This window comes from Rana temporaria, chromosome 9 (genome assembly GCF_905171775.1).
Source record: "Rana temporaria chromosome 9, aRanTem1.1, whole genome shotgun sequence".
Lineage (NCBI taxonomy): Eukaryota > Metazoa > Chordata > Amphibia > Anura > Ranidae > Rana > Rana temporaria.
The window spans coordinates 62,331,956-62,347,068 of NC_053497.1; the positions used below are offsets into that span (position 1 = coordinate 62,331,956).

At 40.3% G+C, this 15,113-nt stretch overlaps 1 protein-coding gene across 1 annotated transcript in view; it reads left to right on the forward strand.

Annotated features, from left to right (window-relative positions):
* The first annotated feature begins 230 nt into the window (after window positions 1–230).
* Window positions 231–15,113, forward strand: part of LOC120913597 (5-hydroxytryptamine receptor 2A-like) — a 646,166-nt gene continuing 631,283 nt past the window's right edge. The window contains exon 1 of the mRNA XM_040323663.1: window positions 231–941. The gene's annotated coding sequence lies outside the window, so the exon portion shown is untranslated. The remainder of the gene's footprint in view (window positions 942–15,113) is intronic.

Below are 15,113 nucleotides of genomic sequence, written 5' to 3' on the forward strand. Positions count from 1 at the left end.
TTTGGGTTGTCCTAATAGAAAGCCCAGTATGCTCTGCAAAAAGATGATAATAAGCATTATTTTAATAAAAATAAAATAAAAAAATACATTGACTGAACAGCCAAAAACAATTACAAATATATACTGTACATTTTCTACCTCCAAGCTGTGATTCAGTGTTTGCTCTCTCTTTTCTTTACTGATATAAAACAGATAGTGGTCACATTTCTCTGGAAAGCATTACTCTGCAATTGTCTTGGGCGGGTTAGGCTCTCCAACATTATTTATGTAAGCTGCACAATGGTTTTAACTCACTTTGCTGTCAAGGTTAGTTCTGGAATGCACCCAAGCTAACAGTGTCTTGGAATAGCCTTAAGGTTCACAGCAAGTGATATCTGGAAACATACAGAAGAAAAAAAATCTGACATTAATATTTATCAAAATTGATTGCAGAAGAAGAAAACAGCTGGGCACACTTCCCTTTGCTGCTACTGTGTAAATAGTTCAATTTATGTCAGGGAAGGGTGAAGTGTACCTGCCAGTTTAATGGTATGCTGGGCAGCACTTGGTGTGAGCTTTTCTGCAGAGATCCATGTACTGCTAGAACAAGCAGCTGTTGGCAGGAGGGTAGTATGAAAGCTCTGGTCTCCTAGAATTATTATAGCTTGCAGGAGAAGCTTGTCTCATTTCTCTCTCTAGTTTATTCCTCCTAATTCACCATAGAACTGAAGGGGAGAGGATGCTATGTGGAGCTGTGTTGTGGTGTGCAGGATAAAGGATAACAGACTGGGCTGTTCTCAGAAGGGATTACAGTCTGCACTGTACAGAAAGAAAGAAAGGCAAAGCTTTGGACAACTCGCACAGACCAAAAAAAAAAAAACTGACTTCATTCAGTACAGGGATCAAGGGGCAGGTGGAATGAATGGGTGAGCTGCTTACTTTTCTGGATGTCTACAGAGCAGGTAAGTCCTGATTTCCTGGAAATGCTGGGAGTTTTTTTTTTGTTTTTGTTTCCCCAGAGTGGGGATGATAATTAGCTAACTGCAACTGGATCTGGAGGTGAGCTAACATCTGGGAACTGCATGAGGGGCATACTGCAGGGCACCCCATTGTACCAGCCAAGTCTACTTGTATGCCAACATCCAGCAGTACCCACTCTCTCATATGCTCAGATCCAGTATTGCTTATTTCTAGTCTTATAGTATTGCATATAATTCCCCCACCTGTGGTCAGATCTGCAATTTTGTTCAATTCCATTTATTTTTTTAAAGTTCTTCTGTTATACATTTACTTGCTGCTGTGAATTGTCGCTGTGCATAATATCCAATGTATGTGTGAATTTGTAATAGATATTCAACTTATAATAGATATCTATTTATAGCCAATTTTATTGCGCATTTTGCTTATTTAATTGCATATTGTGAATATATCTATCTATGTATGTGTGTGCATATATATATATATATATATATATATATATATATATATATATATATATATATATATATATATATATATATATATATATATATATATATATATCTGCATATCTTTTATTTATATATATATATATATATATATATATATATATATATATATATATATATGCATATCTTTTATTTCTATATATATATATATATATATATATATATATATATATATATATATATATATATATATATATATATATATATATATATATATATATAGAAATAAAATATATCTGCATATCTTTTATATATATATAAAATATAAACAGATATATATCTATATAGATATCTGCCTATATATATGTATATATATATAATGTGTATAGATTTTTTTATATAGATATATCTATACAGATTCTTACAATAAGTGGCAATATTGACTGAGTATGTGCATTTATTGAGAATAGTCCATGTACTTTTTTTGCGCCAAGGATCGCAGGGGCACATGCATAGTTGAACTCACTTTGCAGAAGGAATCTATCTTGTCAATGCAGATTGCTATATATAAGAACAAATATCTCAGCTAATGTTATTTTGCATCAGAGATTATTGCATTTTAGCGGTGATGACCCTTGCAAAGGAAAGTAATTAAGCTTGGAAGTGGCAAGGATCAGGATGTGACCATGCTGCATTCTCTGACTGGCACCGCGCTATGGCAGGTTATGCTGCGGTTGCCTCTGCATGCCATAACAGGGACGATGATGATGATAAGCTTCTCGCATTGATAGAGCTGCGCTGCAATGTGTAATTACGGTAGCAGTCAATGTACATCGCCTATACATACTGTTATTGGGAAGAGGGTGGCAGAGAGGACACATAGAGAGGTATAAAACATTTTGTGATGTGTTAGTTCCATTCATATTTTTTTTGTAAGTAAAATAATATTTGAACAGCTACGGTAGAACACAAGACATGCTATAACTTTCCTGCTATGTCTCCAGAATATACAGTGTGTTTCATATGCCTGGGATGTGATCTGTTGCTGCTGTCATTCTTTTTCACCCCCAGAAAGTAAAGACTGGAATGTCATCCATTGGTAATACAATTGCTCTCCTGTGTGTGGGATTTACCTGTCTGCCAGTGTCAGCAGCACCAGCACACAGCAGAGTCGGTAGAGGGAGTCAGATGCTTGTTGCTGCTTCTCTGCAGAGATTAGCATGGGTTGCTGCTCTTCATATCTTCACACCATTGTTTTAGAGAAACAGTTCTATTCTTCCAGGCTATTTGGAAGCCGACAGTGCTGTTTGCTTCTTTTTTTAAAAAGAATGTAATGGGGCCATCTGCATATCATGCCATTCAGAAATACTAATTCAATAGAGACACAGCTATTTGGCAATGCTTGAATGGCAGTGGTGCTTTATGTGAGTAGATAGAACTATAAGTGCATGTTAGCTTAGATGGGCTTGTAAGAAGATCAAACTGATAAAGACAAATGTACATACTGTAGCTTTAATATTTTCATTTTTGCATGAGATGTTACATACAGTAGTTAAATAGTAGGTAAGGTTTAATAAAGACAATTGCTGAATTATAAAGGCAAATCAGTGAGAATGGGAATATGGAAACTGCCAATGCTTATATTTCAACAAATGTTCAGGCTTAGGGCTGTCATTCTAATCCTGTTTTTTCTAACTAATGAGATACTCACAAATATGTACAATGAGAGTTCTAATACTTCAAATTTCACTGGCAGCATGCTTGTTCTAGGTTAGTGGCTCATTAAGTACTGAAGCCTGCATCAGAATGATAGTTGTAGAACCCACATCTTCAAAAAAACAAATAAATTAATAAGTGTAACTTTTTGTAGATATTTTGTATCCTAATATGTTGACTGATAAGGTGGAATTCGGAAACATCTATGGTACATCATTTATAACGCATCATCCAAACTGAAGAAGTATGGTGCAGGTAACATACTGCACTGGGTAGAGAATAGGGCAAGATGGAATATCTCACATCCAGTAGAGCAGGGGTGGCAAACTCAAATCCATCGTGGGGCCGCATCAGCAGTATGGTTATCCTCAAAGGGCCGGGTGCGCTACGTATACAGTGCAGGGGTCAGGATTGCGCTACGTATACAGTGCATGGGTCAGGATTGCGCCTAAAAATTCCTCACATCTGTACTCTCTCCTACCTTCCTACCTGGACCAGCTCTGGTACCTCCCTGTATAGGCGGCTCCCTCCCTTTGTATTGGGCTATAGTACCTTTTTTTATTGGGCTATAGTGGTACCATCCCTCTGTGGGCGGATCTCCTGTGTTATCAGTACGTTTTTTTTTTTGTTTTTTTTTACGATAACTAAAATAGCAGCACACAGTGCAAAAATGCCAGCAATCTCTGCCACTATCAACATTCAGTGGCATGCAAAAAAAGCCGGCATCGCTGGCTGGAAGGACTGGGGAGGCAGGTTGGAGATGGAGACAGGGTGGTGGTGGTGGTGGAGGCAGAGAAGGAGGCGGGCACCAGATCGGCATTGTAAGCTGTCATAGCTGCAGAAAGAGCGGAGGAGGCGGTGGAGGCGGAGACAGGGCGGAGAAGGAGGCGGGTACCAGATCGGCATTGTAAGCTGTCATGGCTGCAGAAAGAGCGGAGGAGGCGGTGGAGGCGGAGACAGGGCGGAGAAGGAGGCGGGTACCAGATCGGCATTGTAAGCCGTCACGGCTGCAGAACGAGTGGAAGCGGCGGTGGAGGCGGAGACAGGGCGGAGAAGGGGGCGGGCACCAGATCGGCATTGTAAGCCTTCATGGCTGCAGAACGAGCGGAGGCCACCCCTGCAGTAGAGAGTACAGAGTGGGATGATGTGGAGAATGTCTCATAAAGCATAGATAGAATGGGCACATTTTTACATAGTAATTACATAGCACTGTCTTCAGCACGCAAGTCTGACGTATCGGAGGGTGCTTGTCTGGATTTATCCTGTAATGTACCTATGCAAGGGCTAGTGGTCTGAAGCAACCTTTCTGTATTGTCTATAATGTAAGATAAATTACATGTCCAAAAGTGAGAATGAGCCCCCTTTGGAAATGAGCAAGTAAGTATAACATGTTTGTTATTTTAATTAAAACATTTTTTTTTTACTTTAGTAACACGTTAAAGAGGAGTTTCACGCTCCTTCAGAAGAAATGTAAAGTCAGAAGCTACAAACACTGTAGCTGCTGACTTTTAATATTAGGACACTTACCTGTGGAGTCCTCACCCGAGCTGATTTCCACTAAGGGAAACCAATAGTGAAGCTTTGCCGCTTCACAGCTGGTTCCCTACTATGCATGGCCGTGGTGATCTCAGCCAGAAGTGGCAGAATTGACAGCAGAGGGGGAAGGAGACAAATAAGTGGAGCTTCCCCTTTTGAGTGAAGCTCTTCTTTAAGTAAGTATAAGGTGGGGGCTGAACTGGGAATCTGCACACAGAGAATGCATTAAGGCTGCTTTCAACTGGGGCGCGGGCAGCCGCTATTTTCAGCGGCGCATTACCGTTGCTTTTGCGGAGGTAATCGGCCACTAGTGGGGCGCTTTTAACCCCTTCTAGCAGCCGAAAAGGAGTTAAAACCACCTGCCAAATGTCGCTTTGCCGTCGGTTCGGCCACACTACCCATTCATTTCAATGGAAAGGAGTGGTGTATACACCACTTTACAGGTGCTATTTTTTATCCCAAGAGCGCCTGAAAAACACCCCAGTGTGAAAGGGGTCTAAGGTAAAAAAACTTCTGCCTTTAAAACCACTTTAAAGCTGTCCCCCTTCTCGCTTCCATGTTGGTTTTTAAACCCATCCATAGAACCAATTAGAGAAGCTTAGGAGGCAGGGTTGGAGAAGTCAGGAAAAGTCAAGATTTTCATATAAATGTATCTTTTCTATAACTCCACAATTGTTGATTGTTTTGAGGTGTAGGTGCATTGTATGCTCTGGTTCAGGGGTAGGCAACCTTTTGAGCACAGTGTGCCGAAAATGTTTTCAAAGAAATTGAGCGTGCCGATTTAATAACAAAAAAAGTAAACTTCACACTCTCAATAACGAAAAGGATTTTTTAGAACGTAAATTCTTTAAACAACGTAGTAGTGAGAAATTAATATCCTGCACTCTCACGCCTCAGATCAGCCCAAAATTCTTGCACCTTCACACCTCAAATCACCCCAATTCCTGCACCTTCACACCTCAGATCACCCCAATTCCTGGACCTTCACACCTCAGATCACCCCATTTCCTGCACCGTCACACCTCAAATCACCCCAATTCTTGCACCTTCACACCTCAGATCACCCCAATTCCTGCATCTTCACACCTCAGATCACCCCAATTCCTGCACCTTCACACCTCAGATCACCCCGATTCCTGGACCTTCACACCTCAGATCACCCCAATTATTGCACCTTCACACCTCAGATCACAAAAATTTCTGCACCTTCACACCTCAGATCACCCCAATTCTTGCACCTTCACACCTCAGACCACCCCAACTCCTTCACCTTCACACCTCAGATCACCCCAATTCTTCACCTTCACACCTCAGATCACCCCAATTCTTCACCTTCACCCCCCAGATCACCCCAATTCCTTCACCTTCACCCCTCAGATCACCCCAATTCCTTCACCTTCACCCCTCAGATCACCCCAATTCCTGCACCATCACACCTCAGATCACCCCAGTTCATGTAACTTCAAACCTCAGATCATCCCCAATTCACCTGCTCATCTGTCCCACCATTGTACCCCCCTGTTCACCTGTCCCACCACTGTAACCCCCTGCTCTTCTGTCCCACTGCTGAACCCCCTTCTAATCTTTTTCACCACTGTACCTCCCTGCACATCTACCCCACCATTGTGCCCTCCTGATCTGTCGCACCCCTCCTGCTCATTTTCCCCACTGATGTACCCTCTTCTCCTCTATGATATGCGTGATATGCCGAGTAGTGAAAGGAAGCAGAGATGAGTCACATCTACCTGTTCTGGCACACACATCCTGCTGATCTACCTCTCGCATCCAGCCCACATGCTTGTATGTGATGTATGTGATGTATGGGATATATGTGTTGTATGGGATGTATGTTATATCACATACAAGCATCTGGAATAGATGCACAATGATGAGCTCAGGTCAGGCACATTTTCTAAAATCAGTGGGCCTGTGTGCAGGATCATAAGTTGGGATTCCACAGCTGAGGAAAAGTGTGGCGCGAAACTCTGCAGCAAAAGTTGGGTGTGATTTTCATTGCGCTGAATACTGGCTGTGGCTTAAAGGCACACAGAGTGCAGGGGTTCAGTAGTAAGTGACGCAAAGGTTCAGGAATATTGTCAACAAAGTTCCCAGAAGCTCAACAGTAATTCCACAAACTGTCACCTAACTGGGGTTTTCTCAATCACAGTGAAATCTCTTCTTTCTGAGATTGGTAGTGTCATCTTCCTCCCAGATGGTGGATGGGGCTAGCAGGACTATGATTGGCTTTAGCAGTGGCCAATGACAGTCCTCCTCCTCCTGGAAACAGGGACCCCAACCCCACCCCCCCCCCCCAGCCGAAATGCACCCAATCTCTTCCCCATCACAAAAGCTGACAATCGCAGATACAGCAAAGTTAGAGAACCAAACAATGTTTCCCATATTTTACAATGTGTGGGGGCACAGTGCCTCCCCCCTCAGTGCGGCTTGGGCAAGTCTGAGATTGGAATGTATTAGTGTCTCACTGACACTTCCCTTAGCTGGTCTGTTGATGGGGAGGTAGTCGGGTGCCGGCAAAAGAGGCTTTGTGTGCCGCTGGCAGCACCAGTTCCGGGGGTTGCCTACCCCTGCTCTGATTGAATTGCTAAACTTTGCAATAGGTTTAATATGTATCTATTTTGAAAAGACTGGCCTTTGCTGTGGCAGAACTATATTTTCATTATTGTCTAGAATACAGTGAGTATTTATATTTTTGCATTGTGATTGATTTGAAGCAGACCTGCATGAATTTTCTTTCCTCTCATGGATAATATATGGACATATTAGAGCATTACAGCTAAAAGCATGTTACAATGACCAGTTTTACATTACATTTGCCAATATTAGTGTAACAACCCATTTGGTTTAAAGGCTGGCAGGTAGTCTTTTATAAGACACATTTAGAAAAATACATTTATATGCAAAAAAAATATATAAAGTGTAGCGCTGTGAATGTGAGTAGATGGGGTGAACCATCAATATCAAAATGACATAAACAAAACCATGAAAATGTGTGATGAATCACAATGTGCAGATTGATAAGCCCTTTTGATATATGAACAAAATTGAGAATAGCACATATACCCAAAACGGGGAATATATAAAGTGTAACATAATATGAACCATAAAATGTGTTAGAAATAAATACAGTGAGACTGTATACCAAACAGTCAACAACAAATTAATGTGAATAACAACAAACACTCCTAAAGGATTGTATCCTCATAGGGGTAAAGTGCTCAAACAGGAAAGCTGTAAATGTTAAACAGTTCATTCCTAAGTATCCAACTGGAGGGAGACTTGTCCAAAGTGGCAATGTACACAATGCTTAAAGTAATCTATATGCTTGGTGTGATGTGCAGAATATCACCCGGGAGTGCCTTCACCAATGGGCAGGGGGAAATATGAAAACTCTTACCCCCTGGAGTGGATCCAACTCACCATACGGTGGTGGATCGCATGCGCTTAATCGCATCAAAGGACTTGAAAGGTCTGGATCTGCAGAACACCTCCTCCTCTCCACCGGAAACGGCCTGCTGTATCGGACCAACCGTTATTATATCCAGGTCTGGTATGTTGGATTCCAACAGGACAAAGCTTGGATTTCACCAGGCTTAAAGGGCATATAAAAAGAAAAAAGGCCTCCACATAGTGTAAATCCAAAAGCTGACAAGCTTTATTGTAAAAAAGCCAAAAAAAGCAAACAAACTGTTCTCAATGCAAAAATTTCAAATGCAAAAAGGTAAAAAAAATATATATATATATATAAAAAGTATCTAAAAATTCAATTCCAGCGGATGGATCCTCTTGTGTGTACGGGGCCTAAGAGTATTCACTTTGCCCATTGGTGAAGGCACTCCCGGGTGATATTCTGCACATCACACCAAGCATATAGATTACTTTAAGCATTGTGTACATTGCTACTTTGGACAAGTCTCCCTCCAGTTGGATACTTATGGATGAACTGTTTAACATTTACAGCTTTCTAGTTTGAGCACTTACCCCTATGAGGATACAATCCTTTAGGGGTGTCTGTTGTTATTCACATTAATTTGTTGTAGACTGTTTGATATACTGTATTTATTTCTAACACATTTTATGGTTCATATTGTGTTGCACTTTATATATTCCCCTTTTTGGGTATATGTGCTATTCTCAATTTTGTTCATATATCAAAAGGGCTTATCAATCTGCACATTGTGATTCATCACACATTTTCATGGTTTTGTTTATGTCATTTTGATATTGATGGTTCACCCCATCTACTTACATTCACAGTGCTACACTTTATATATATATTTTGCACTATTACATTTTTTGTCTGATTGTGGTGTTTAGCAGCTATTTCACTTTTGGCGCAATATATGCAAATCTTGACTTGTGTGGCCAACTTGACTTGAGTTTAACTTCACCAATCCGCAGCATCACATGTTTGCATATCCTTTGCTCCCTTGCACCTCATAAGCTCCAAATTGTGATTTGGGGTTCACACGAGTATGAGAGCTCGCTCCCCATCCAATGAGACAGTGCTGGGTTAATCGCTAGGAATCAGCAAAATCATTTAGCATGAAGAGGAGGGAGTTACATGGTCCCATATTTGTCTTTGCTCCTAACAGCAAAATGGATGAATGAGAAAGATAGGTAAAAGGAAGTGTTTTCTGTCGAAAAAGCAGGATGATAAGTAAACCTGTTGTTTTGCCCTGCATGGATACAGAACAAGCTTACTTGAAGAAAATTGATAGTGTTGCATTTTGTTAGTCAAAAAATAACTATGCAGCATTATTTGATGTTAAAATGATCTCCAACCTAAGGGAATGTCAACACATTCCCCTATATCTGCTTTAAAAAAGCAAGTACAGAATACATTTTAGCAATGATAGCTTGTACGTATGCTTATAAATTCTGTCCATATCCACAATTTCTCACTTCCAGGCAAAAGTGTAAGAAACACTCATAGATGAATGAGCTTGGCATCTTTCAGAGGTGTGTTTGACATGTAAGGATTTCAGCTTGTTTTCGAATGATGCACTTATTTGCATAAGGTGCCCATGGCAAAGTAGGAAGAGAAAGAAAGCAAAAACAAAAAGTACAAAAAACTAAAATATAAAAATAAGTTCAGTTTATGTAACAAACAACAATGGCATATGATTCGTACTAAAAAAAATCTTACTTTGTCCATGGTAATAAGGAATTTTTCTCAAAAGACATTTTATTGTGAAAGAGATTTAAAGTGTTACTAAATCCACAACAGTAAAATCAATCTGTATATGCAACATTGCATGCTTGTTATACTCACTGTGGAACTTAAGGGGTTAATCCTTTGCATTGTGTAGCTAGTGCATTGTTTGTTCACTTACCTTTTCCTTCGATTTCCCTTCTAAATGTTTTTTTTCTTTTTCTGAATTTCTCACTTCCTGTTTCTCCTCAGTAAGCTTTCCACCATCATCCGAGCGGTGGATAGTCAGCCAGAACTGCTTACTGAACAGCTTACTGAAGAGGAACAGGAAGTGAAAAATTCAGACAAAGAAAACAAAGAAAAAAAAACATTTAGAAGGGAAATCGAATGAAAAGGTAAGTGAACCAACAATGCACTAGCTTAAAGGAACCTATTTAGAAAATTAAAAACAAACCTTTACAACCCCTTTAAGATTTGTACCTTGTATGGTTTGTTGCAGCAAAGAAGATTTTCAGCCACCCTAGTTAGCACAATGACCGTTTTTTGATTTTAATAATAACATTGGCAGAAACAATCCAGACCAGCACCTTGGACATGCTTAACCCCTCAACGCCGACCTCTCACAAATGTGTAGCCCTACTAGACTGTGCTTTTTTTCATGTGGCTGCATATTTGCAGACCTCCCTTTGTGTTGGGAGTGCACCACACAGTGAGCTCCCATTACAGACACAGGGGTCTCACCAAGAGTTCTGGGCCCCGTATATACAATCAGGACCTGGAACGATTCCGGGACACCTGATTGCTGTGATAACCTCTGACTGACTACCACAGTGATCAGTCACTGTGAAGCCCACCCCCGTGTTTTTTTCTCTCTGTGAATGGAGGAGAGAGATACAACATACAGAATACAAAAAAATACCTATATCAAGGTTTGATCTAGGTCAGTGCCAGGGTTAGTGTTTGGGTCAAGGTCAGGGTCAGTAAAAAAAAAATGCAAAATATGCACTATTGTTTCTAGGCTACAAACAACAACTACTATACTCATATGTGGTATTGCTGTGATCATCAGGAGCAGGAGAATTTATTTATTTTCGGTTGTTCTTTGAGGGAAAGTTATGGTAGTAGTTTTCCTTTAATAATAAAAAATCAAATCGGGAGATATTCATTAACATTTACCACCAAATGAAAGCCCAATTTGTTCTGAAAAAAACAAGGTTTAATCCACCTGGATGCACAAAGTAGTTGTGATGATATGTACTGTTTTACTACATGTTAAAGTTGCAGAATGCTTAGGCATTAAGATTTATTTTACCCTTAGGCGCCCTAACCCCTTTTACCCTAAACCCCTAGGAGTTAAGCACAGATGTTTACACCAACTTGCAATGGTGTTTGGTTATTACCTGTCCCAGTGGACCTCAGTTGGCCAACTTAAAACACCTGTTTATTTGATCCCTATGCAACAATTAAATTTAAACCTGCCTTTAGGCTATGTTCACATATGCTGCATCCACAGCTCACAGCATGAGGTCCGGTGCATCCCCATTCACCGATTCAGGTGCAAATCAGGTCCAAATTTTTACCTGAATTTGCACCTGAATCAGACCAGAAGATGCTTCTTCAATGCGGACTGTGCCTGTCCCGGAGCTCTTCCGAACCAGCTCCATTGAGAGCGAGTCACACTCTCCTGTCATGCAAATTGGATGTGGGGAACACTGTGGGGAACACTGCATCCAATTTGCATAGACGTGAACCCTGCCTTAGCGATTTAAAAACTGGATCTGATTGTTACTGTGGCCTTACAGACTGTCCTTGTATTTCACACTGAAAAATGTGGCCCATTGTGCGTTAGATAAACAATAGACATGTGCATTTGTTTTCGTCCGAATGCATTTTCGTCCGAATTTTGGGTATTTTCGTTATCGTTTTAACAAACGAAAATGAACGAGCAGAATCTGAAATCCGAAACATCTGACATAAAAAAATGCTTTACTTTCATTTTCGTTGCTACAACAGCTCGTCATTTTTGTTGCTACAACAGCTCGATATAGATAGAAGATTCGACATGATGCTGACAATAGCAATCTGTGTCTATTGAACCTGCGGTAGAATGTGCCTAACCTAACTCTATTAGTCCAAGATTATTCTACATAGAGAGGAAAGATTCGACATTATAGAGACAGTGTTGGGGTAGACCATTCGACATGATCGACGAAGATTCGACGAAGCAGCGAAACTGTACGATGCGGCAATCGTACATTTCCGGTTAAATGCTCAGCACATAGGCTGTAGAAGAATTCAAATGTTGGTTGACTTGTAATAATAATTTATAAATATAATTATTACTAGTGTCATACAACATTAGAATTCTTCTATAGCTTGTAGGTGGAACATTCGTACGATTGCAGTGTCGTACAGTTTAGCTGCTCCATCGAATCTTTGACCGACACCATAAGCCTTCAATGACAGATTCCACCTTAAGTAATTTGGATTTTCGGACTAATGCATGTTTTAACTAAACAAAATAAATAAAAACAAATTTCTAGAGTAACGAAATTCCGAAACAAAATATTTCAGTGTGCACATGTCTAATAAACAATGTTCTAGTTTAGGGCTACAGACCCTTTAAATGTTTCCTTTCAAGAATCAACAAAAAAGATCAAATATTCCTTTTATTCATTTGGTGCAATAAACGATGCTAATGTTCCCTTTCTTTTCGATTTTAATTAAAATAAATTTGAAACCTGATCAATTTCACACAGCCACCTATGTATACAGATGCTACAGGCTGTGTAATTAGAGATCATAAACTGTAGAAGAATCCAAGACCAGTCATGATGAATGCAGTGGCAGCTTTCCAGATATCATGCTGCCATTGTTCAGATGATGCAGATTGTAATTAATAGGCACGCATTTCTTACATTTGCCATGAATTGTAATGAAATTCTGTTTATCTGTGAGATTCCACACCATCCCATTTGTCAATACAGAGACTACTTATAGGACTGTCATTAAGGTGAATTAGAAGCCTGTCTTTTCTTGTGAATATTTTAGCATTTGTAAATTAGCACAGACAAATCAGTGTTTGCTGAGGAACAGGGGCTTGTCTTCATGACATTAAACAGTAAATAGCGTCATGATTTTAGCACTTAAGCTGATGAAATGTCACTTTACTGACATCTTTTTTTTTTTTCTTTAGAACCATGCCTGTTGCGATAAAAATGTATAATAGAAAAAGATATGAACAATTGCTTTACCAATTATCTTAAAAGCTTTGGAAAAAGACAATGCACTCTTATGCTTCCAGTTGTATTGTCCGTATTTATTTTTGTTGAGTCTCAACTCCACCTCTTGACAGACGTCTGAATTCCTGCCTATGCTGTCTGCTCACCTCCTGTTTCACCCCAAACTGTTAGAGCTTTGGTTAGAGAATTCTTCAGCTTTGAAGTTATGATGACTTCAGCCAACAGTAAAAGTACTCTTCATGCTCTATGCAATCTGGAGGTTTGAGAAATAAAAGAAATAAAGTAAAACACTAATGGAAATGTATTGTATGACAAGATCTGGCTAATAATACATAAGTGTGAGAAAAAAATTGAGTCAGGTCTCGTACACACGGCCAAATTTCTCGGCAAAAACCAGCAAGAAGCTTGCTGGTTTTTTTCTTTTGCAGAGGAAACCGGTCGTGTGTACACTTTTCAACAAGGAAACCGCTGAGGATCTCGTCGGGCCAAAAAGAAAGCATGTCTTCTTCTTCCCCGACGGCAATGGGAAAATTTGGCTCGCCGAGATCCTCGGCTGCTTCACAAGGAACTCGATGAGCAAAACGATGTGTTTTGCCCGTCGAGTTTCTCGACCGTGTGTACGAGGCCTAAGGCCCCGTACACACGATAGAATCTATCCGCAGATAAATCCCATCGAATGGGTTTCTGCGGATAGATTCTATGGTGTGTACACTCCGGCGGATATTTATCCGCGGATATTTCCGAATTCCAGCAGATAAATATTTGTCGACATGCACAGAATATCTATCTGCTGGAATCGGATCCCACAGATGGATCCGCTCGTCTGTACAGACTCACCGGATCCATCCGTCCAAAGGGATTCCCCGCACGCATCGTAATGATTTGACGCATGCATGGAATTCCTTATATGACAGCGTCGCGCCCGTCGCCGCGTCATAATAGCGGCGACGGCACGACACGTCATCGCCAGAGGATTTCAGCGCGGATTTCAATGCGATGGTGTGTACACGCCATCGCATAGAAATCTGCTGAAATCCTCGAGAGGATTTATCCGCGGATACGGTCCGCTGGACCGTATCTGCGGATAAATCCTCTCGTGTGTATGGGGCCTATGAAGTCTTTACTAAAAATGGGTGAGATAAATGGATAGTTTATGGTTGATTTGCCCAGTGAAAGGGCATGAAGGGGCCATTCTGTGTGAATGGAAGTAAGTAGACCATATCCTGTACAGGTCGAGTGGAAATCATTGATTTAGAAAATACCACTAAATGGCTACAGTAAGTATTATTCAAAATTTCTATGATGCTTATCACCATCTGGTGGGCTAATGTTGTATTTTCCATTTTGAGTCAATGATTCAAACAGCTCAGTGTACAGCCTAGATATATAATAAATAGTGCTGCACTGCTATATATAACCAAAAAAATAATAAATTAAAGGCTAGATATACAGAGTGTGTACGGGGCCTAAGTCTTTTGCACAGAAGAGGAAAAATCATATATATATATATATATATACAGTACAGACCAAACGTTTGGACACACCTTCTCATTCAAAGAGTTTTCTTTATTTTCAGGACTATGAAAATTGTAGATTCACACTGAAGGCATCAAAACTATGAATTAACACATGTGGAATTATACATAACAAAAAAGTGTGAAACAACTGAAAATATATTTCATATTCTAGGTTCTTCAAAGTAGCCACCTTTTGCAGCAGACACATCTCTAGAACTGTTAAGAGGAGACTGTGTGAATCAGGCCTTCATGGTAGAATATCTGCTAGGAAACCACTGCTAAAGAAAGGCAACAAGCAGAAGAGACTTGTTTGGGCTAAAGAACACAAGGAATGGACATTAGACAAATGGAAATCTGTGCTTTGGTCTGATGAGTCCAAACTTGAGATCTTTGGTTCCAACCCCTGTGTCTTTGTGCGACACAGAAAAGGTGAACGGATGGACTCTACATGCCTGGTTCCCACCGTGAAGCATGGAGGAGGAGGTGTGATGGTGTGGGGGTGCTTTGCTGGTGACACTGTTGG